The sequence below is a fragment of the Doryrhamphus excisus genome, chromosome 8, assembly GCF_030265055.1.
Source record: "Doryrhamphus excisus isolate RoL2022-K1 chromosome 8, RoL_Dexc_1.0, whole genome shotgun sequence".
NCBI lineage: Eukaryota > Metazoa > Chordata > Actinopteri > Syngnathiformes > Syngnathidae > Doryrhamphus > Doryrhamphus excisus.
In genome coordinates, this window is record NC_080473.1 from 5,435,001 (window position 1) to 5,457,595 (window position 22,595).

The following is a 22,595-nucleotide window of genomic DNA, read 5'->3' on the forward strand; positions in this document are numbered from 1 at the left end:
CATTCGCCCTTACTGGCAGTGACATCGAGGTGCTCTAGGATATGGCATAAAAATGTCCCTCAGTTACCATCCAGTAAAATCATTAATTCATATCCTGTTCATCTGAGTCATTTACTTTTATAATAGGGCATTTGCCCTTTAAATTATGCCTGGATGCTGTGTAGGAGCGTGATTTTATATTATCATTACCTAGGCACGCTCCTGTGGGCAAGGTTACAGGGTGACCGTGACAGATGACTCGGTTGCCATCTTATATTTTAAAGGATGCTTCCTTGTCCAGATTAAAGCGGAAACATGCCCGTTGGTTAGCTGTACTTTCTTTTTTTTTTTTTTTTTTTAGCTGTACTTTCTTTGTCACGACAGCCCTGTCAAATCACCCATTGCGATCATTTAACGCCTGAACTTGACCCGACAGATCAAGGGTTTTGTTCTCACAGCTACATTAGGTACACAGGTGTTGTGTTTACAGTTATTTATCTGCTACTCTCCAGTGCATAAAGAAAGAACTAATTGCCCCTATGGATGGTATCACGGATGACAACTGCATGATGGTCAATGCTAAACACTGGTTCCTTAAGTGTTCTTCTACACTAATGGGCCAGACACAGAGTACATTCTCCAATTGAATCTAATCCAAAGTGGATACCCTTGCTGAGAAGCTTGCCTGCTTTAGTTTTCCATCACTGCCACCACTACTTGACGACGTGAGGTTTTAAAATAGCTGGATATGCTTGTGCCAAGGCTTCAGGGAACCAGTGTGCCCATGAATAATTCATGGTCTGATAATCAGAGTAAGACAGGTTGTCAGTCACTGCATTTTTCCCATTTTTTTCCGTGTGAAGACGGAGAACTGCAAGAATGGGGAACTCCGCATCACTTTTGACTGATACCTTCACCCTAACCTCCACTGTTCTTAAAAACATCCTACTTACTGTAACCCAGACTCTCTCCAGGCATACCAGCCGGAAATGGCACCCTATCACTATGGAAAAGACTCAATATCGGTTCTATCATGCTGTATTCCGTGCAAGCAGATGACGGCTGGCACTTCTGCTGACAAGCAGAGACAACCCCACCCTCCCTGAAAGGCCTTGTTCTGACAACATTCTCAAAACTTATACAGCTCCTAACTCCAATGCGACTTGGAGGGTGGTAGTGAGACGGGACGGTGAGAGACGGGGACCAGCTCTTCATCATCCGTACTTTGATATTCATGAGAGAGTGGATAAAAGAGTAAATAACCGTGGAGAGTAATCGGTTGGAAAGCGTCTAGAAGGTCAGCAGTCCTTCTTCAGGGTTCACGTTAAAGAGTTCTTCCCTCTTTAGGGCTCCTCTGCTAAGGTCAATATGTGCGAGACAAGTGCTTCATTCATCAGATACCCTCCATTCTAGTGACTATCAAAGCCGTCAGGCTCTCAATGACTATACAGGAAAGCACCATTCCACACCACACTATCCCAAAAAGGGATTTGTAATGGTGGCCATTCACAAGTGCATTTAACCTGTGAGAAATGCTGGTCCTTTTCGCACTTGTATGAGAGCTAAACAGGAAGAGTCACCCTTTCCCCCGAGGGAGTAGTGGTGCAAATGGATAGTGCAATAGTTGCAATGTGCTCTGGAACTGCCTGGTGGCCGAATGAAATGGAGACTTTCCGTTAAGGGAAACCACTGATCTTCTACTTATCCCACTGACGCCTCACTAAATGTAAAGGGGCAGGAATCCTATCTGAGAGAGGCATGAAGCGTAACAGTGTGTGATCTGTGTGCCTACCAGCCCAACATGAGTGTCTACTCTAATTATGGGCTTTGCTTCACTTGGCTATCTAGAATGTGTTGGGTTGCTGGACTTTACGCCTTTCTTTTTGGCAGCGGCGGCCTCGTGAAACTGGCTCAATTAAAGCATCCACTGGCTACGCTGACATGCACAGCAATAACCCAACCGCTGACCTTAATCAAAATTCTAAATCACATATGCAAAGTCACAGACTAGGATGGCCAAGTTCTCAGGCGAATAGAGCACTGGGTGATGGATAAATTAGCCAAGGACAGGTGATGGAGGTTATTAGTTGTCTTGTTCAGGGTCATGGGGAAGCTGGAGTCGAACTTATTTGAAAACCATTCGCAGTGCTAACTCAGAAGCTGTGTCCCCACTTACCTGACCTGAACCACTACTCATTACTTCTTCATGAATTTCTAAGTAACTGTTGTAAATGTATGTGCCTTAGTCATTAGTTCATTTAGTTCATTAGTTCCTTGGTTCCTAAATTTTAAGGATGACAATATACCCCCAAGGAAACCCCCGATCCTCTGCAGCCTCCCATGTCCCAAGATCCTTGCACATTTTTGAGGCCTGCTTAATAACTTTCAGAATATCGACTCCGCTGATGCTAAATGGAATGCTTACTGAGATTGTCATCTATGTTGTTTGTTGACTTCTGGGGACGGACCATGCAAGCTCCAAGTGTTCCCACTACTTTCCACCAGTCGGGATTACAGCATTAAACTTTCCGGGACCTTAAATCCTTAAAATTCTAGTTAAGTCTATCATGTGGCAACCTAGCATCACATTGTAAGGGTACCAGCATATATAGACAAGGTTTGACTCAGACTTTCAAATGTGACTGTGAAGGTGTCCCCAGCATTAGGACACTTATAAAGACAGATAACCATTCAACCTATCATTTACAGCGATGGACAGTTTGGATCCTTGAGTTAATCAGGTGATTGAGCAGATGTGTTTGGTGCAAGTTTGGTCGAAGGGGAACAATGTTACAATGTTCTGAGGTTGGACATCTAATTGGTCAGACACAACTGCATCTACGGTCCATGGCTTGGATGATCTATCCACAGTATCAAACAGTCTCATCTTGTTTTAATTCAAGCAGAGCATGTACTGATGAATATTGATTTGTTTGCTCTGAAATATTATCTGGTAATTAATGTCCGGGACATGCAGTCTCCAGAAAAAAAGAGGAAACTAGACACACTAATAGAACAGATACAGTGGAACCTTGGTGAGTGTACTGCTCTGTTTATGTAAAAAATAAATGCAAAAATTTTGTCTCAGTTCATATACGCTGTCTTTGTTGTCATGTCATGTAATGTAATGTATGAGTCTGCGTGAGTCTAACTGTCTTCGTAATGTATCTTTATAAAAAAAAACATGCCTGTTAGCTTGCTCTCAACTAGAAACCAGAACAGGAAGTCATTGTCTCCCGACTGTTGCCCGTGTATGACATCATCAATGGTTGACTGTAGTTCTTTGCTTTTCTTATTGATCATGCAAAATAACCCAAAGTGAAGTGTCAACATTTTGATAGGGGAGATGACACACGCTAAAGAAACCACTCATAGCACTCACGTCTTCATTCAAGGTAAAAGTGACGTTAAATGTTCATGTAGCCCAGTGATTCAGTTAGAGTACGATTCAGTTAGAGTACGATGAATGATGCTAACTGAGGTTCCACTATACTCTAATTATAAATGTTGTGTAGTCTCTCCTACTCTGCTCCTTATCCTAATTCTAATTCATCACCTGTCTACTGCCCACCACCTCAACCTTTGCCTTTTGCCTCATGGGTGACGTTATCGGGATGAACTTATTTCCATATAGTTTTAAATCCCATGCGGCATTTTAGCGGATTAGTTCTCCGGGCAGAATGTGCATCTCGTCTCAAAATCATTCAGAGCTCCTCAAACGCTAGGGCTACTTACATCCAAATCAATACTGTAAAGCGTCCAAAGGAATAATTAGTTAATGGTCAAATGGATCGAGGGGGATTTCTCAAAGTGCTATGTTGGTGAAATTCGCAACACACACACACACACTTTATTTCACCAACATAATCTGCCAAGGTCTCATCAAATGTTGTGAAACCTTTAGTCATTCACGGGGGGGGGGGGGGGGGGGGGGGGTCAGAATATAATTAATTTGAGGGTATTCAAGCAAACAACATATTGGCCTGGCTCCATTGTAAATGTGTAACTTAGCCGGGAACTGCAAGTAAACAAGAAAATAACTACCACTGTAAGGGAGGTTCAAATCAATGTTAATAGACTTCGGGAAATGTTGACAGGGTTAATCTTTAGGTTGCAAAGATTATTATTGCACAAATGTGATTTGCTACACATTACTGGTTATCTGATGACAGACATAATTACTGCCGTCATCATCGCTCGGAAAGGTCAAATTGACTGAATGCGTGGTGTTAAGTCATTTGTTGCTCGCAGTTGTCAGTGCCATAAAAAGAATGTCATGTGGATTGTTAAACAATTATAAATTACTTTTCTTTATAAATATAATATTCTTTATAAATACTCTACACACTGACATTGTGTAGCGGCTTGTCGGATATTAAAAAATATAAATCTGGTACAACGAGAGCTTAGCATGACATTTAACGCTAAACTGAAAGTTATAAACAGGAGAGTTCCTGTAGCCTGGCCTACATTGAGACACTGATCTGCACCTGAAGTTTTGGTTTGTGTCCTATCACTTGTCATGAGGGAGGGGGGGAAAAGTTTGGTGTCATAATATGACAAAGAACAGTACATCCTGATAGTATTTATAGCATGTTTCAGTGTGTCAGTGAATCACTGTGCAAGGCAGAGAAGGCAAGAGGACATATAGTGCCACTGCAAACTACAACCATTATAAGAAACATACAGTATTGTTAAATTCTTGTCTCTGTCAGAGTCAAAGTATTTGGCATGTCAACGGGGGCCAATGAAGTATGCTTCGTGGGGTACTTTCATTTCTACTTATCTTTGTTACCGGCTTTATCCCTGGCTTCACAAATTGTTGCCATCATTATGTCAGTGACAAAAATAAATGACCATACCTTCCTCTCCACAGGCACATCTTGGAGGACTCCTCCCTGACAGATGTCCAGGGATTACCCCGTCCCAACGGAGAAAAGCAAAGGCTCTGTTTTTGTTTTGGAGTTTGCATTACTCACTGGAAAATGTCAGGTATTTTTAGACAAACAGAACGTGAATCAACACACTTGAGGTCCCGTGTTCTGACAGCAGGTGACGCCTCGCTCATGCCTCCCCCCAGGTCTTTCTGCTGCAGTCTGGCACGACTCGATCCATTCGACCCCCTTGGGGCTTATTCTATTGGAATGGGAATCTGTGGAAAAGCAGTCCATCATTAAACTTTTCTTGTCAAATACAATCATTGGTCATTTATTTTCCCATTTTTCATGAGCTGAACTCTAAGATTAAGAAGGCCAATCTCAAATTGTGTTCTCATAAATCTGCATTAGTGAGCATTCATATTCAACAGGCTGATTAGACAGCATGATTTTTACACAGGTGTGCTCTAGGTTGGCCACAACAAAAGGCCATTTTGTGTATTGCTACTGTCAATAACCGTATTACCTTGAAGCATTGATCTCTTGAAACCCTGCAGCAAACATCATCTTTACAGATGCCACGTCTGCTCTGCAGGCGGTGTGCGTTGCGGGAATGATGACACACGGTAGTCACCTGTAAGCAATTGGAGGTGTGGTATTTACTTATTCAAGCATTGTGGAGAATCTAATATAGGAGGAGTGTTTTGTGTTTAATTGCATTGTGTACAAAAATACTGGAACATCTCATTGCACATTATTTGTTTGTTTTTTTCAAAATTATTTAACAAATAGAATTCATTATTCAATGTTATTTTTTTCTCCATGCTATTTTCCCTCCAGCCGCCCTAGAAGCTCTTCTGCCTGCCAGTTTATTGTATTCCCACAGTGACGATGTGCCATCTGGCTTACCTGATGTATTGATACAGATTAGCTCTGGAGTGGTATGCATTAGGTGGCGAGAGAAAATGTAGTTAAGCCCTTCTCCCACGTGAGAATCCATCTCCACCCGCAGCTTCCTTTTGCAAAGTATTTATGTTGGCCTCATGCACACCTATTAACCTTTTGTTTCACTCAATTGCATTTGCGAGTGATTCTCTTGCAAAGGTAAAGCCAGAGATAAATTCACCATGTGGGCTGGGTTAATTGTCTATCGATGAAGATGTAGCAGCAAGTGTTTGAGTGTGCAGAGCTGTAAAAAAGGGATGTTGGAGAATGTGGGATAATGGATGTTCCACACAATCCATGAGACGTTCACGTAAATCATTTTGGAGATACTGTTGTAGATAGGTGGAAGCTAATGTACTGTGGGAGATGGCTGTGGTGACGAAGCAGGAGGTGCTTGAGTATAGGACTCCACTGGCCTGTTGTTAATGTGCTGTGAAGACAAGCAAAAGGCATAATTTACCTTCCTTATTTGTAATTAAGGAACCCATCTATTGGGACCGCAAAACAAACCACATCCATTCTGATAAGCAGCCAAATGAGACTCTCTTCTTGAACCTCATAGGTCAGAAGGCTAAACACCCAACTCCTACAAGGGAGCAGCCACAACCAACGAGAATCATCTGTCATATATTTGGTCCTGACAGAGAGATGAGAATATCCTCAATGAACCAACACCTTAGGGTCAATATTACTAGCATATTTGTCCTTGAAATGACAGTGGCGGGACATTTCATTGTCTAAGATGTATCCCTTTTTCTCCACGCTCTGACGCCAGCTGCTCTCTCTTGCAACCCACCGGCAAAAGCGGCGGCTCCTTCCTGCAGCTTCTTTGAGGCGACTAATTACAATAAATACACCTGCGGGATTCAGCTTTTGGGTTTGACATGTTGGGCAATAAAGAGAAGTGATTAACTGCTGTGATTCATTGTTTGCTTCACTTCAGTCACTATCTCACTGACCACTTTGGTGATATTTTTCATTCATAAAAAATCACTTTTTATATACACAGTCGTCTCTGTTAATTGGTTCCAGACATGACCATGATAAATGCAACGTAGGTTATCAATTGAATTTTTTTTTCCAAGTATGTTTATTTTTAAACATTATTAGAGCCCTGTAAAAAAGAAATAACATCCCTATAGTCACCTATCATTCATTGTTGACAACACATTGAGCAACGTGGCTAGCTAATTAGCAGAGAGCTAATCAACTAGTCTCAAATTTATTTCTTGACCAGACGAAAACCTTCCACTTCCACACTGAATGGGAGGAAAACATGCCACGGCTGATTTCATGCAATGTTAAGGTATGGTAATGTAAGGTCTCAATGTTTGGTGTCATTACTGCTGCCTCATGACCAGAACAACGCATATAACTTCCAATATATTTTGACTAATAATAGACCGTAGCCTGCCACAAAACTGCAATATGTCGAAAGAGTGATAGCCAAACCTGTAGTCTGATATCATGCTCCAATTAACCAGTCTCTTATAGTTGTTTGTGTTTGGGCGACCAAAGCAAATAGCCACCAGGGGTTCTATTGAGGACGGGGTCTAGAAAATGCATTAATAGCTGTGGCTGCAGGCAAGCTTCTTATGTGTTTTTTTTAATTAGATTCACAAGATGGCAGTAGCTACATTCATAATAAGTGGTCAGCATCTAGCAACTATATCAACCGCTGCATGCACTTTAAAGTGTTTGTTGCAATTCCCTGCTGTTGGGGTGGAACTTGTGGATGTCACACTTGCCGCACTGTTGTTTACATTGAATTAAATGAACTGAATCAATGCCGGTTGAGCAGTTTGCTCCTTACCGCTATTCCAACAGTGGTTCTGTTGCTGCTGTGTTGTGCAATACAAAGAAAGCTGCCATCTCACACAAATTATACTAAATGTTGATAATAATTCCAAGATTTATGCAATCAAATACGATACCCTAAAGTCGAATGGCCTTCTGCAATCGGAGGCTGAGTACAACCAATTTTACACTCTTGCACGCAAGGTTGTGTCTTTAAAAGCCCCAATATGCTGGTTCCAATGACTGACACCAGCCTGCGGACACAGCATTTTACTGTGTTTTTGTCCTTTAAAAAAAAAAAATCAATGCTGCCTCCTGCAACATTAAGATGATGGCTACCTTGAAGAAAGGAAGCATCATCTGATGAAGGCCTGGCAACGCTTTAGCAGAGATCAATACATGCGGTGAAAACACTAATACAGTATATTTTCCGGTGTTATCCTCTGTTAAAAAGCGTACCTTTTCATTATTGGTGCATATGGACTGGACATATGCCAATTTAAGCAGTACTAGCTTTCCCAAATGAAGTGAGAGGATGTTTGATTGCTCAAAGAAAGCACTACAGTCTCCATTTTCCCACACAGTCCATCTACACTTTACTACTCCTGTAACATTGAAGGAATTTGATTTGGCCGGTCCATCGTCATTCAAAGAGCTCTCTGATATTTATAGGGACAGAGGAGAAGGCCTGGGTAAGTAATTGGTAGAGAGAGAAAAAGAAAAGAGGAGGTAAACAACATACTGTAGGTAGAGGGTATGCTGTAGTGGTTTAGTTCACTTGATATCGCCGCTTCTTTTTAAGATCAAGCAGCCAAAGTCAATACCGACGCTGTAGTCCAATCAATTGTACTCTGATACGGTGAAGGGCAATGTCAGTTTGATTGGCGTTTCATTTATAACCGAGAGGCATGAGCCTGCAGGCACAATGCAAATAGGCCCTCCTGCACAGGCGTTTATTGACTTGCATAAATATATACCAGGACTACTAACCGCCTTCTATGCTCTCCCAGCATCTTGAGATAAATGGGCTGCATTTATGTACATTACTACCTTGAAGCTACTCAAAACAGGTTGTCTCTGATGATGCAGCAAGAAGCAAGCGACTTGGAACATGTGACCAAACCATTCTCCAATTTGATAGCACCAGAAGTACTGAGTAATACACCTGACGAACAAACATCACATATATAATCCGTGAATTTGATGATTTACTTACTTATATCCAGTTTCCAAAAGCTACAGGTGCTTCGGCAGCAAAAGAGAGAGAAGCTACAAGAGAAGATACAAAAAAGCTGTGCCATGGAAGCCATGTTTCCTCACAATATTGTGTTAAATAGTCAAAATGCCATTTTATGCTGTCACTGATTAGCTTGTGTGGCTAGCACAGTTACAGAGGTAGCGACAGATGGCTAAGCAATCTATAATATATACAATTATGTCTATATTGGATGATTTAATGACATGTGTCCAGTATAGAGGCGGCCTTAAAGCTAAAAGTAATCGGCTAACTGTTGTAATGTGGTGTCTGAAGGCCGAAAAAATTCAAGGAGGCAGACTTACAGTTCGCCCAGGCTTAGCACATTTATCAAACAAGTAAGATTCAAACTTATGAAAAATACTAAAACCATAAAAAATGAATTGATAGTGTCAAAATATTACTTGAATCACCCCACCACCACCACCACCACCACAAAAAAAAACAGTCTCACATCACTCTGCCCTCCCCAAAGAAGCCCCAGCTACTCCTTAATAGAGCTCTCAATCTGCCCAGAATGTCCCACTATATCCCATGGGTTGGTCTTCCAAACACATCTAATAATTTAACTCTTCACAAACTGGATTTCAACAATGTCATTTTATGTGACCCCAATGCTGCTACAACTCGTCATAAAACATTCACGCATAAAGATATTTCCCTCCCCTAACCCAAGAAAAAATCCTCATAAAACCTACCACCCCCTCCCTCATCCCCAGTACATGGTATGGTCTGATGATGACATCACCAAACCTATAAAACCCAGAGACCCTTGGCGGCTCCTCCCTAAACATTTCTGCAGGTGACTCCATTGGTAAATGTCCACAGGTAAGATGAACTCTCTACACCTGTTCCTAATAAATTGTTTGAATTAAACCAGTACTATTATAAATGACGTAAATTTCAATAAACAATGAAATCATAAATATAATATAATAAGGGGCAAGCAATGAGTTCTAATTAATTCGCTTTGTCACACTAACCTATTAAGCTAGTTAGCAACAGGAAGGAACCGGTGTGGCAGCGGATTATTGGTGGATAGAATGGACATGTGACCTGAAGAAAACAGGAAGAGCTCTCAGGATCGGATTTCTGCCTACCAATTCTACAACAATGCTAAAGCTAAAGCTAGTTCAGACACCCTTTAATGGGTTGGTAAGACTAATACTATGATAGATGAATCCAGCAGCAAATTACAGTATTTAACAGGAGAACACTTGAAGTACCTTAAAGTTTCAGAAATGTACCTTTTTTTTAGCAATGTAATTTTAGCAGCGACACCAAATTACTACCTGCCGTCTAGTAGGTGTGTAGATAGCATCAGCTTGTGTGTATGCAAATAGCTCACAATTACCTGTAATCATGAAGAGTGAGATTTTGATTACAGCAACCGGTTTACCATTACAGTGTTTGGATGCAGGACTCCTGCTTTGAGAATCAGCATTTCTGAAATAAATTAAGCTGGAGTATGTCGTAGCCACTTTATATTCTCCAAGTGTTTTCCTTGCAGAGCCCGAGGACATTATCTGCCTGCCCGGTTAGAAGTATCCATCTGTGTATGCAGTATCCCATCTGTGATGAAACAATCATTTACTTTCCTCCTTGACCACTAATCAAGGTAGGTGGCCACCTGCATTGTGGCTTTGTCTGACAATGAAATGATGCAACCTTAAACACATGAAGAAAAATCTGTTTTTGAATCAGTCAAGAATGAATATATTGTTCCACAGTGCTTTTTACAAGATTTTGCAGATAAAAACTGCTTTGTGTGGTGAGTGATAGATGCTAATCTTTGTCCAATAGAACAGGCATTTATTGTATTTATGGAGATTCTTTTGCTTCTGTATTAGGAGTTATGCTGAGATGACAAAAATGTTTTAAGGGCAGTTCTTTGAATGTCAGCAGTGTGCCAACATGGAGAGGGCACACTTAATCAAATTTTCATCCTAAAGTCATAGTTCCACAGACTGAGCATTATGACCTTTTCTTAAATTGAACTGACTAATCCAGCCACGCTGCTGCATCATTCAGCACTTTCAGACAAGACAACTCGTGCACTGCAGGAGGAAGCGGCCTGGCTATACATTATTGACGAGTCCCAAACACAGCATTGTCTTATACTCTTAAGTTCCTCCCGGCTTTAGGTCCCATTTAACAATCATACCGAGCGATCCAAGCAAGCAGCCCTGTTCCTTTGCTGCTTCATCCATACTCCATCGATGGACAGTACACAATGCAAATATGATTAATTTGTTGGGACGTCATTAGAATGCACAAGTGTACCTAATGTTGTGGCCAGTGAGTTCAAGATGCTTTGCAAAGTCATCAAACAATTCACTTTTTGCTACATAAGTAGCCGCTACTAGGGAATGGACAACTTTTGTTATACACTACCGCTCAAAAGTTTGGGATCACTTGCAAATGTCTTTGTTTTCAACTTTGTAAGGTCTAAAAAAACACATTTTCATGCATTTCACAAACATTTTTTTTCCATTTCACAAGCATTTTTTATCCATGTCAAACAATTAATCAGATGATTTTCAAAGCACAAGCTACATTTTTGCATGGAAGCCTACTATCAACAACTGTCGGTCCTCAACTGTCGGTGCATCAATCTCCTGGTATGGCTGCTAATCCAAGTACATCATTTCATAAGGATAATAGATGAAGAAACCCCATCTACAAAACTAAAACTAAAATCCCTTACCATGCTGTTAACTACTCCCTTCAGAGAGCAGCACAAACCGGGTCTAACAAGGACAGAAAAACGATGCACTTTGCAACTGTGCAAGAAGACAAATATCTGAGCGTGTGTAGTTTAAGACAAAGACGCCTCACAGGTCGTCACCTGGCAGTTGCACTAAATAGTGCCCGTCAAACACCAGTGTCAGTATCAACAGTGAAGCAGCGACTTCAGTACTTCTGACTTTATGGCAGGATTGCCAAGAAAAAGCCATATCTCAGACTGGCCAAAAAAATTTCCAAGTGATCCCAAACTTTTGAGCGGTAGTGTACACAGTATAGGGATCTTACCTCTAAGTTGGTTTATCTTTAATCAGCATAATGAAGATGAAAGTTGCATCATGTGTAGCTTGCGATGTCGATTCACCACTTAATCTTTGCCGTAGGGAACAGTGAATCAGGAACGGAGCTTAATTTCAGGTGATTGATGTCATATGACATCTCCAAAATGAAGTTTCTGCCATGGACCCAAGCTACCTTTACGATCGACCGGTAGCTTGTGATCTGGGTCACAGGCACACTTGCTTTAACCTATGAACCAGCAACATGATTTTATTTGTTTATGCTTTCATGGTTCACCACATTTGTTGCATTTTTACTTCATTGCAAAATATGTTGAGAAGGTTGCCTGAAAAGTATACATTTATTTTTGTGCATTCTGGGTCTTAATCAGTAAAAAATTGTAAAATTCAATTTTGTTTTTGGAGGTGATCTGTCATTTAATGATGCAAAGCAACCTTACAAAGTTGATGTTAATAGGGCCACAAGCACCCACAGCATATTGTATGTACAGTACATTTTTACAGTTAAGACAAATAATTTGAGGTTAGCATTATCCCCTGAATGTCACTTAGCATCGTTTGCTATTCATTGCCGTTCGTTTCCCATAATGAACCGCAGCACTCTTGCAGCCCCAGAATATCAACCTTTAACTAAAGTATATCCAAGTTTCTTCCAAGAGATGCTGATAGGCTCATGAGCTACTTCGTTAAGTACAACTGCGGTAGAACAAAAAAAATGAATGCAAAGTATACATTAATGATAAAAACAAACCTACCTTAAGAGTTCAGTGTTTGATGTTGAGGCGCATCTGTTCATAGTTCTATCCCTGTTGGGAACCCAGCATGTCCTGCCTGAGAAAAAGTAACATGTTGTCATGCAAGTTTGTATTTTCCTCTCACCAGTACACCGCAGATAAACTCACGAAATCAACAGTGCGTCGTCTGACATGTTTGTACACCTGCACGTGACCAACTAGCAACCAGCCAGTGTGTAGTCCTGAAAGTGGATTCTGTTTGTCAGGAAGTGAAGTTCTAAGCCCTGTGGAGGGACCAGACCGGAGCCTTGTGGCGGTTCCACAAAAGGGGAGCTTTATTTTTAGCGGTCGAACAACAGGAAGGAGAAAAGGAGGCCAATTCTACCTGGCAAGATATGCAAGAGTGATGACATCGGCTCAGTGGAGTGTAAACCGAGCATGGTGAGGGGTTGTTATGGTTTGATACGTTGTATGCCATCAGGGAGGCGGGGCGGAGGCGGTTTAAGAGTATATAGTATGTGAAGGAAGGAGGCACTGAAGGACGCAGGAAGCTCAGTTTGCAGTTCGGATATGGGCATTCCATATTGTTGCGAAGCATTGTTAATTGTGAAAAGGAGGAACATAAAATGTCGATTGACAGTTTGAAGTACACAGTTCATGTTTAGTCCACATGTTCTACCTCGAAGGTCACATTTTAATATTTCTAAACACAGGTGACTCCCTCAGATAAACCAATCAGAGCAAAGTAGTATAGTCAACAAAAGCCAGCGGTAAACAGCAAAGATTTACATTTATATGCCTCGCATCCTGCATTACGCCATCATGTCTCACCATTATGTTTGAATGTGTAATAAGAATATGACCTTTTCCTGACTTGGCACTCGCATGCACAAGATTGTTGTGCGGAATACTTGCATATCAAAGAACATTAATATACAATAGGCAGCCTGTTCAAAGCTGGTGGCGAGTGTATGGGGACTACATTGTGCATGAGCTGAGTTTACATGTACAGCATGTTGTCAAACCGAGCAGCGTTGTTACATGGAAACCAATGGCGTCAATACATGAATATTGCTCCTACACACATACATAACTCATTAACAATTGATATGACACCATCAAAGAGGTATTAATTTAACATTAGGTGTGTTTCTATGCAGTAAAGCATATTACAGTATGAAGTGTTTCTTTTTCCAAACTCCTATTTTGTTTACCTTTTTATTTCATATCCACCCTGCAAGGCTTTTTTTGATATGAGTGTCCGAGGCCGGAAGCTCTCATTAGCAAGTGACCCGCTTACTGAAATCTCTTAAGTTTGGCTCGGCATGTGGTTGGGGGTACTGCAGAGTGAAGATACGGCTCATGCTTCTCAGCAATTCGTTCAGGTATCCGAAAGCGTCTCATGACAGGCGGCATATATTGCCCCTGCGGGGGGTTTTGTGGCTTTGTTGTGTTTTTTTTCATCTGTCTCTTTTTTTCGGTGACTGCTTGTAAGAAATCCCTGCATTCACTTGCATGTGAAATACCGTATGTGCTTTTTCATTTATCATCCACAGCATCACCACATTGACACTGCCATGCACACACATTTGTCACAATTCTGTTCATATTAGATGCAGCAACCCACGAGGAATCATAACACACTGAACATGCTACACTATCACAGAGGACATGCATCACATTTGTTGGCGGAGTAATGTAACGGTACACCATAATCATGGTTTGGTACAAACGTACCTCAATTTGTTCACTTTGTGTATCGTAAGAGAAGCTTACACAAGATTTTGTGTCAACGTAATGGTGAAACATAAAATTAAAAACATTAAAAAGGACTGAATAAAAAACCATAGAAACATCAAAAAAAAATTTGTTTCCCAGTTTTCTCCCACATTTAAAAAAACATGTTTGGTTCCTGTTGACAAGGACGGACATGCACAGCAGGAACTCCGACTTTGCTACCAGAGTTTTTGTTGGGAAAATTCACAACCATTGCTCGTGTCAGCACCTCTAATTACTCTGCTGAGAACCCCATGACAACTTTCAAAACAAGTGAGGTCTGAACTCACCACATCAGCAAACTGTAAGGAGCCAACAGCAGTTACAAGGCGAGCTAGCTAGTTAGCGTCGCTGTGGCTGCTCCTAGACTGACCTCCATAACATCTCGGAACCTTCGTGGGAACATCAAGTGGTGAGAGACAACATTCGGTATAACAGCCATCATTAAATATCAAAGACGGTTGTAAAGGCAAGCGGACGGGCAAACAGATGGACTGTGTTGACACACGGCGTTGGCTCGCAACCGCAATGCCTCGATCCAAGGGGAAGGGTTCACCCCACGGACAAACTAGTGAACCTACCAGTCCAAATACCTCGGATCGAGGTCTACCTGTGCGCTCATAGAACACAATTCTAAACACTGAGAAAGCCATTCAAGATCCACCGTCGAATCCCTACCGACTGATGGTGCAGCCACTAACAGAGGAGCTCACAAGAGTTGCGATTGAGGCTGCTCTATGGTTCTACCATATCTAACTGGTCTTGAACCAGTCATGATGTGCTATATATATCACTATATTGACAGTTACTATGGTACCCATTATGTCATTGTATGGTCATATCACCTTATACTTCAGTATGTGTAAATAAATAAATAAATAAATAAATACAAATTAAATCAAAATATCCAATTATTTTTCATTATATATATATATATATTCATTCTTTATTATTACAGGTACCGTTTGCACCCAAACTTAGTGTGTTCGCTCATTTTCCCACCTCAGTTCTTGGCATTCACCATTCAAGACTGTTTCTAGCCCCATTTTGTTGCCTGACCTGCAGTGACTGTAAAAAAAAATAAAAATAAAAATTAAAAAAATCCATCCATGAAGACGTGAAGTAGCAGACAGAGGTAAACGTGGCGTCATGCATACAGTATGCTTGCTTATCCAAGGCAGGGGAAGGCCAGCGGCTCCTCTCATTAGAGCAGAGATTGTGATATGGATTTGGATCTGCATTCATTACCATGCAGTGTTTCAATTCCTCACCTGTCAGGATTTTTTTCCACACAGGTATGTACTTATCGTAAATGAATGTCTGTGTATGACATTCATTAGCAGTTTAATGGTATTGGGTGTAATTACAGGGAATGACAGGGTGGTGATCGCATACTGTTCTGGTGACAAAGGCTACATCTGGTCTCTAATGAAGATCTTCTCAGGTAGAACAGCTTAGTCTGACAAAGGTGAAGCGTGGGACTTAAAAAAAATAAAGAATTAAATGACACAAACAGTTTAGATTCATAGTATGATGAAAGTAGTTTCATAATAGCAGCATAAATCACAGCGCACAATGAGCTAATTAAAAAAATATCTGATATCTAGTCTTCCTTTTTCTTAAATAACGCTGCTGGCATCAGGGAGTGTGACTGAAATGCAAATCAGATTTGATTTCTAACTCCTGTGTTCCTGTTTTCGGGTCTTATAGAGGAGTTATTTTTGAGGCAAATATGGGTCACAAGTGTTATTTTTAAACATCAGCCCCCTTTAGCCAGCATCTGAGCCAACAAGAAAGCCAAGCAGCCTTTAAGGAGATTTGCTTTACTTTGCAATGTCTCTTAACCCGACTTCCTCCCTCAGATGTCAAACAAAATCCGAGATGGACACGAGTTATTGTGTCTGGCACAAAGTGCTTGATGATGCACGGCGTGACTAACCCTCCCTCTCGGCATATTGAGGGGAAAGTGTCTCACTCGGAAGCTCTCGTGGCACCACACATCGTCCAGGCGACAGGCTTTAATTAGTTTCAAGGTCCTGTGTTACAATCTTTAGTGTATCTATATTTGGAAGCCTGAAACACTTCTCATATTTGTTCCGGAGTTGAACTCGGTCATTAGTGTGGCTCTGGTGACTGACCGCATCTTAGCAAGGGGAGAAATGATATGCGAATAATGGCTTTCAACGCGTGAATCAAGATGACTTTGCCACTTGACCCCTTTTCTATTATGAAGTTTGACACGGCCGCTATTCAATATTCTCATACTTGGCCTTTCAAATATCCAATTACATATATATAATTATTTACTGAATTATGACATGGGCACTTGCGATTTAGATCTTTGCAGATCCTTTTTTCTAAGGGAGTGTTCCATCCATCCATCCAAACATCTTCTACCGTTTATTCAAAGCAGAAAATGCCAGACTTCCCTTTCCCTGATCACTTTGTCCAGTGTCCAGAGTCCAGCTCCTGCCAGCGGATCTCTAGGCATTCCCAGACACGGTCTTTCCAACATGTCCTGGGTCTCCCCCTTGGCCTTCTACTGTCCGGGCCATCTCAGGACTTCTGGTCAAATGCCCAAGCCACCTCATCTCACTCCTCCCAATGCAAAGGAGCAGCAGCTGTACTGGAAGTTTCTCCCAGAGACGGTGTTTCTCACCGTATCTCAGAGGGGATGGTACCCACAATCTTGTCCTTTCAGTCACTACCCAAAGCTTGTGAGGGTAGGACCGTAGATTGACTTGTAAATTGAGAGCTCAGTTACCTTTTCCCCACAACAAACCAATGCAGACGCCATACCAAATCGCCTGTCGATCTCGTGTTCAATCCTTCCTTCACCCTTGGACAAGACCACGTCGTTCTTACACTCATCTCATCTCTAACCTGGAGATGGTACACTCCACCCTTTTCTGGATGAAAACCAGGGACTGGAGCAGCTGATTCTCATCCTGGTTGCTTCACACTTGGTTACAAACCAAACTCTCTATTGGAGAGTTTCAGCAATTTATGTCCTTTTTCGGTGAAAGATTACAGCCATTTTTCAATCCATGGACATCACCAAAATCTGAGTTTCCTAATTATGTGATGTTTTAACAGGCGCCTGTTAAAGCATCTGCTTGTTTGTGGATCATTCATTCATTCATTTTCTACCGCTTATCCTCACGAGGGTCGCTGGTGCTGGAGCCAATCCCAGCTGTCTTTGGGCAAGAGGCGGGGTACATCCTGGACTGGTGGCCAGCCAATCACAGGGCACATATAGACAAATATTGCCTTTAAACTTGTCTTCAAGAAGTAAAAAGCATGTTCTATTAGCCTAAAGAGTGTTCCATCCAGTGTTACATAGAACATGTTATAAACTTCTTCCACGAATGTCGTCTATGTGGTGAGGCTATTGGGCCCGCTGGCTGCCAGTTGAATAACTGCAGTAAAGCATCTTTCCATTGCTAACTACCTTTGTGTAAAACGCAAGGCGTAGTTGTAATTTTCCTGCAGGTCTTATCCACACAGGAGACAGCATGTTGGTAATATAAGAATATAAAGGCTATACTTTTACAGTATTGTTGCTGCACGATGCCACAATGACATAACAAGCCTCCTGCTGTTGTTGTCACATCCAGTCATGCAATAGCGCTCCATGTTGGAGAGGCTTTGCAAAGGAAAAGGGTGTCCCACTTGTAAACACCCTGTTACACTTTGCATCCAAATTACTCCTTCACAATGTTTTCTTTTGAAATGGCTTTTCCCATTGGCGAGGCAAACAGGAAATTAGAAACCGTATCGCTGGCGGTATTTGTCTTCAATTGCGTTCCCCAAACTCATCTGTTGTGCTTGAATGATGCCCCCCGCCCCCCCAACCCACTTGCATCTGAGAAGCCCATTTGTCTGAGCACCTCCCATTTTTTGCACTGGCAGAACTTCTCATCATATTTTTTTCTTCTGTCACATTTTGAGTAATTTTGCTCGCTGAATCACAGGGGAAAAAAAACCTCTCAGTTCAAGGAGCATCACTCAGGTCAGGCCAGAAAACATTGGTCCTCTTCAAGCACAGCTCTCATGTTTATCATGTTCTGATATTTTCCCCAGGACAAAAAAACCCACACACTATTCATTCCAAACAGCAAGTGACAGAAGATATTCCGCCACAGCAGCCAGATATGTAAAAATCTCCTGGAATGGGTTTCCGCATGCACGATGCCAGTGATCTGCAAGTATAATGACTCTGGCAAGCAAAGGGCTTATCCTAAGTAAGGGAAGTATTTAATGAATTTAAAAGTTCTACGTGCTATTGCACCATTGTGGCCACAATCATCCATCATTTATTGGATGTTTCCCTTCCTTGCAGAGACTTGATCTGCGATAGTGGTCACACTTTCATATTAGTGTACTGTAATTACAGAACAATGAAGGCCGCATATTAAAAAGTTAAAGGATGTGGGGGGGGGGGTTTCAATTTTATAAAAAGGCTAATCCAGTTGGCATGTAAATTGCCGCATTTTGCAGATTATAAATCACACTTTTTTTTCATGGTTTGACTGGTCCTGCAACTTATACTCTGGTGCGATTTGTACAGTATACAGTGGGTCCCCCTCCCCCACACTGACAGCCACAAGAGGACGTTCTGGCTTGTGTGCCAGTATATGTTCCTTCTATCACACCTGTGCCACTGAAAATATGTGACTTATAATTCAGTTTGACTATTGTTTTTTTCTTCTTCATTTTGCATTTTTGGCTAGTGTGACTTAAACTTGGGAGTGACTAGTCCGGAAAATACAGTACTCGGCATGGACAGTACAACAGTTGCATCAGTGCTAAGTGAGGCCCTGACATCGCAGATTTAGAGGAAAGGAAGGAATTTTCATGTTTAAAATTACCTACAAAGGCTAAAACCAATCCAAGATATGCTAATAAGTTATATACTGTATAATACAGCTTCTTGGCAGAGATGTGAATGCTGAGGTTCTCATTGGGAGTGACCAGGATGGATAGGATCAGGAAGGAGTACATCAGAGGGACATTACATGTTAGAGGCCTTGGAGATAAAGTCAGAGAGGCCAGATTGAGATGGTTGGGACATGTCCAGAAGAGAGAGAGTGAATATATTGGTAGAAGGATGCTGCCAGGTAGGAGGCGTAGAAGAGGACCAAAGATGAGGTTTATGGATGTAGTGAAGGAGGGCATGAGGGTAGTTGGTGTGAGAGAGACTGGTGCAGAAGACAGGGTTGGATGGAGGAGATTGATTTGCTGTGGGGACCCCTGAAGGGGAAAAGCTCAAAGAGAAAGGAGTATCAACACTCAAAGCTTTTCTTGCTTTTTTGTTCTTTGTATTGATCATTACTGTTGTTTCTAGTAGTTGTGTTGTTTAATTGGTATATTATTATTAAGTGCTAGGGGGCCAATAAAAAAAAGGCATCCAGGTTGTACTTTGGACACCCTTACCCTAAAGTCAACATCATGCCAAACCTCATTTCAGCAAGCATGGTAGGCTTAACTCAACCAATCTTTTGACGTTTTTTGTAACTCGTATTCCTGAGGAAGGACACTCTTCCACTGTGATTATTTTACACTGGTTACCTTATTAACACTTGCATGACAGTTATTGACAGTCGACTACATTGTGTTGACCGCAGACGTTCCACTCTAATTATTCAGCCCAGCAATTAGAAGAGAATTAATTGCCAGATGCTTTCCTCTCAAATCCTCCCTTCGGTGACTTGCGTTCAACAAGGAGCTTTTTCTATCATGTCCGGAAAGGATTCTTGTTTGCTGTGTGGACAAGCGTGCAATATATCACCATGCCATCTTTTTGCCCGGCGCCTCCACACCATGTACTCCATTCCTGTCTGTTGGAGCTCATTAAACATGGCTAAGGGACTCGGTGAAGTGAGCGGCGTGTCCTGAGGAGGAAGCTTGTCTTCCATAAGAATTACCATAACCTAGCGCCAACTACCCTCCAGGCATGTTGCTGTGTGTGTCTCCCTCTTGCTCTCTGCACAGTGTTTGCAGTGGCCCTTAGCCATGTGTGTATGTGTGTATATTTGCTATTATTAGGAATGGAACTGCTGGAAGGTATAGAAAATGCCAGGAAAGGCAGCTATTTATAACAGCTGGTATTGGCCCTTGATCCTTCATTTTGACTCCCTCTTTCTCTCCCTTCACAAAGGGTTGTCTATGTTTATTCGTTGTTGTTTTTGTTTGTTTTGCTTTTGTTTTTTGTGTGCCATGTCCTGTGAACATTTTTATATTAACCTAGATTGTTTTATATGAAAAAGAAAATATTTAATTTGTAATTCATTATTAGTTAGTAGTAGTGGTTTTAGTCGAACAAAACACTGATGGCCATAGGTTTATAAGAGGGCTGAAAGTGAGTGGCATAGCAAATTTTTACCTTCTGCTGAATTTGTAGCAAAGATACTACCGCAATACTGCAGAAACAGAGTTCACACAGAGTCCTCACAGATCAGGCCTTTATTTCCCTGTGTCTTTTAGACAGAACATGACAATGACTTTCAACACAACAAGGCCGAGAGTGTCAGTCAATGTCTCGGGAATTGTGAAAAAAAAATCCTTCTATAGCGCCATTTATGCAAAACAGTGTGAAAGAGTGTTTAAATTGAGACCAACTGCAATCTTGCAAAAGTCTGTTAATCCCCAAACATTTTTAATTCTCCAGACCATAATTCTGGTGTATTGACTGCATAGGTGTATAAGCAGCACATGTCCACATCATAAAATGACCTATTGTGATGCACATAAGTCGGTGAGGACTTAGCAGCTTTTTGTTTGACAGAAGCCAATCATAAGCAATGAAAAAAATCAAACCATTGAAAATTGCAGGAGGCCATTACTCACTGTAACAGGCTTACTCAAGCTTTCATCTTACGAACAGCATTAAACTCATCACACAGCAACTTAACATTTCAAAGGTACCTACAGGAATTATACATGTCATGTACCAATACGAGTTTAAAATAACAAACAGCAGCTATTTCAGCATCTACCCATATTACTGCCAGAAGAGAAGTTCATTGGAGGGCAAGCAACAAAGAGTAGATGATGCGTATACCAGAGGGACCAAGCGGAGTCCAGAGGGAGGTTGACATCATTGCAGTGCCTAAATGTGTTGCTGAGAGGCAATGCCTTCTCGAAAAAAGTATATATTTTTATTTTTTTCCTTAAAATTTGTATTGGTACATGTTAATTTCTGAGATATACTTTTGCCATGTTAAGTTGCTGTGTGGTGAATTTAGTGTTTGTCTCATTAAGATATCTTTAAGACATCTTGAGTCAAACTGTTATGTTGTTATACTGTTCTATATGACCTTCTGTGATTTCCAATAGGTTGACAAGCTCAAGCTTGTGATTGGCTCCTGCCAAAGAAAACACTACCATCCAAATCAGTCTCTTATATCAGATGTGATTAAATGATTAGTATATAATCATGACAATATATCTCGGTTGCATTGCCAGAAGAATAACACCCTTGTGTTTGCGTCAGCCATCAACAGAAAATAAATGGACTGCATAGCCGAGGCTGTCAAATAGTTTCTTGCATGAGCGATGCGAAGCTTCTTTCATACAGTCAGTGATGTAGTCCTCGCTGACATTGCGGTGCTAATGCAGATGAGAGAAGTGCATCCACCTCTCTTCCTCAATGCGAGTGCCACAAGCATTACAGGCAGTTGCCGCCCTCTCTCTCTCTCTCGCTCTCTCACCCTCCTTCCATTAAAAAAAATCCGTCTTGACACTTTTCTCCTTTTTTTAGTCTTCGACCCCTGACTTTTCCTTCTGCAAAGGCTGATTATCTAGCGCTATCTCTTTAAAAATATCACCTTATTAGAAAATATCTTGATTGCTTTGATGGGATTACTTGTAGGACATTTGACGAGAACAATGCGCCTCCATGATGGCAGCCTATTATCCAATAACCAATTTGGGAGCTGTCACTCTGCAAACAATGAAAACTGTTAAAGGGGGGGGGGGGGGGGGGGACTACTTATTCTGCTGCTGAAAATGGCAGGTTGGTGTTGTTTGTCTCATTTTTACCATGTTGTCAAGGCAACAGTGTGTTGCATGATGTGAGGCTGGTGCTGAATGTGTTATTAGTCACTTTATTTGTGGAACTATCACAGCCTTACAGTACACACAGTACATGAAGTTGCCACTTTGACAATGTGCTAAACAGCTATTG

The 22,595-nt window shown here is 41.4% G+C and overlaps 1 protein-coding gene and 1 long non-coding RNA gene across 5 annotated transcripts in view; one reads left to right on the plus strand and one right to left on the minus strand.

Annotated features, from left to right (window-relative positions):
* Nucleotides 1–9,272, minus strand: part of LOC131135058 (uncharacterized) — a 31,958-nt gene extending 22,686 nt beyond the window's left edge. For all 3 annotated transcript variants that reach the window (XR_009131525.1, XR_009131523.1, XR_009131524.1), the window contains exons 1-5: nucleotides 9,159–9,272; nucleotides 8,815–8,867; nucleotides 5,383–5,490; nucleotides 5,007–5,131; nucleotides 4,842–4,927 (exon numbers count right to left, since the gene is read on the minus strand). This is a non-coding gene — a long non-coding RNA (uncharacterized LOC131135058). The remainder of the gene's footprint in view (nucleotides 1–4,841; nucleotides 4,928–5,006; nucleotides 5,132–5,382; nucleotides 5,491–8,814; nucleotides 8,868–9,158) is intronic.
* Nucleotides 9,273–9,644: 372 nt separating this feature from the next.
* clmpb (CXADR like membrane protein b) overlaps nucleotides 9,645–22,595 on the plus strand; it is a 118,464-nt gene continuing 105,513 nt past the window's right edge. Inside the window, exons 1-2 of one of the 2 annotated variants that reach the window (XM_058079245.1) lie at nucleotides 9,645–9,681; nucleotides 10,364–10,471. The gene's annotated coding sequence lies outside the window, so the exon portion shown is untranslated. The remainder of the gene's footprint in view (nucleotides 9,682–10,363; nucleotides 10,472–22,595) is intronic. The other variant, XM_058079244.1, reaches the window with a different exon arrangement.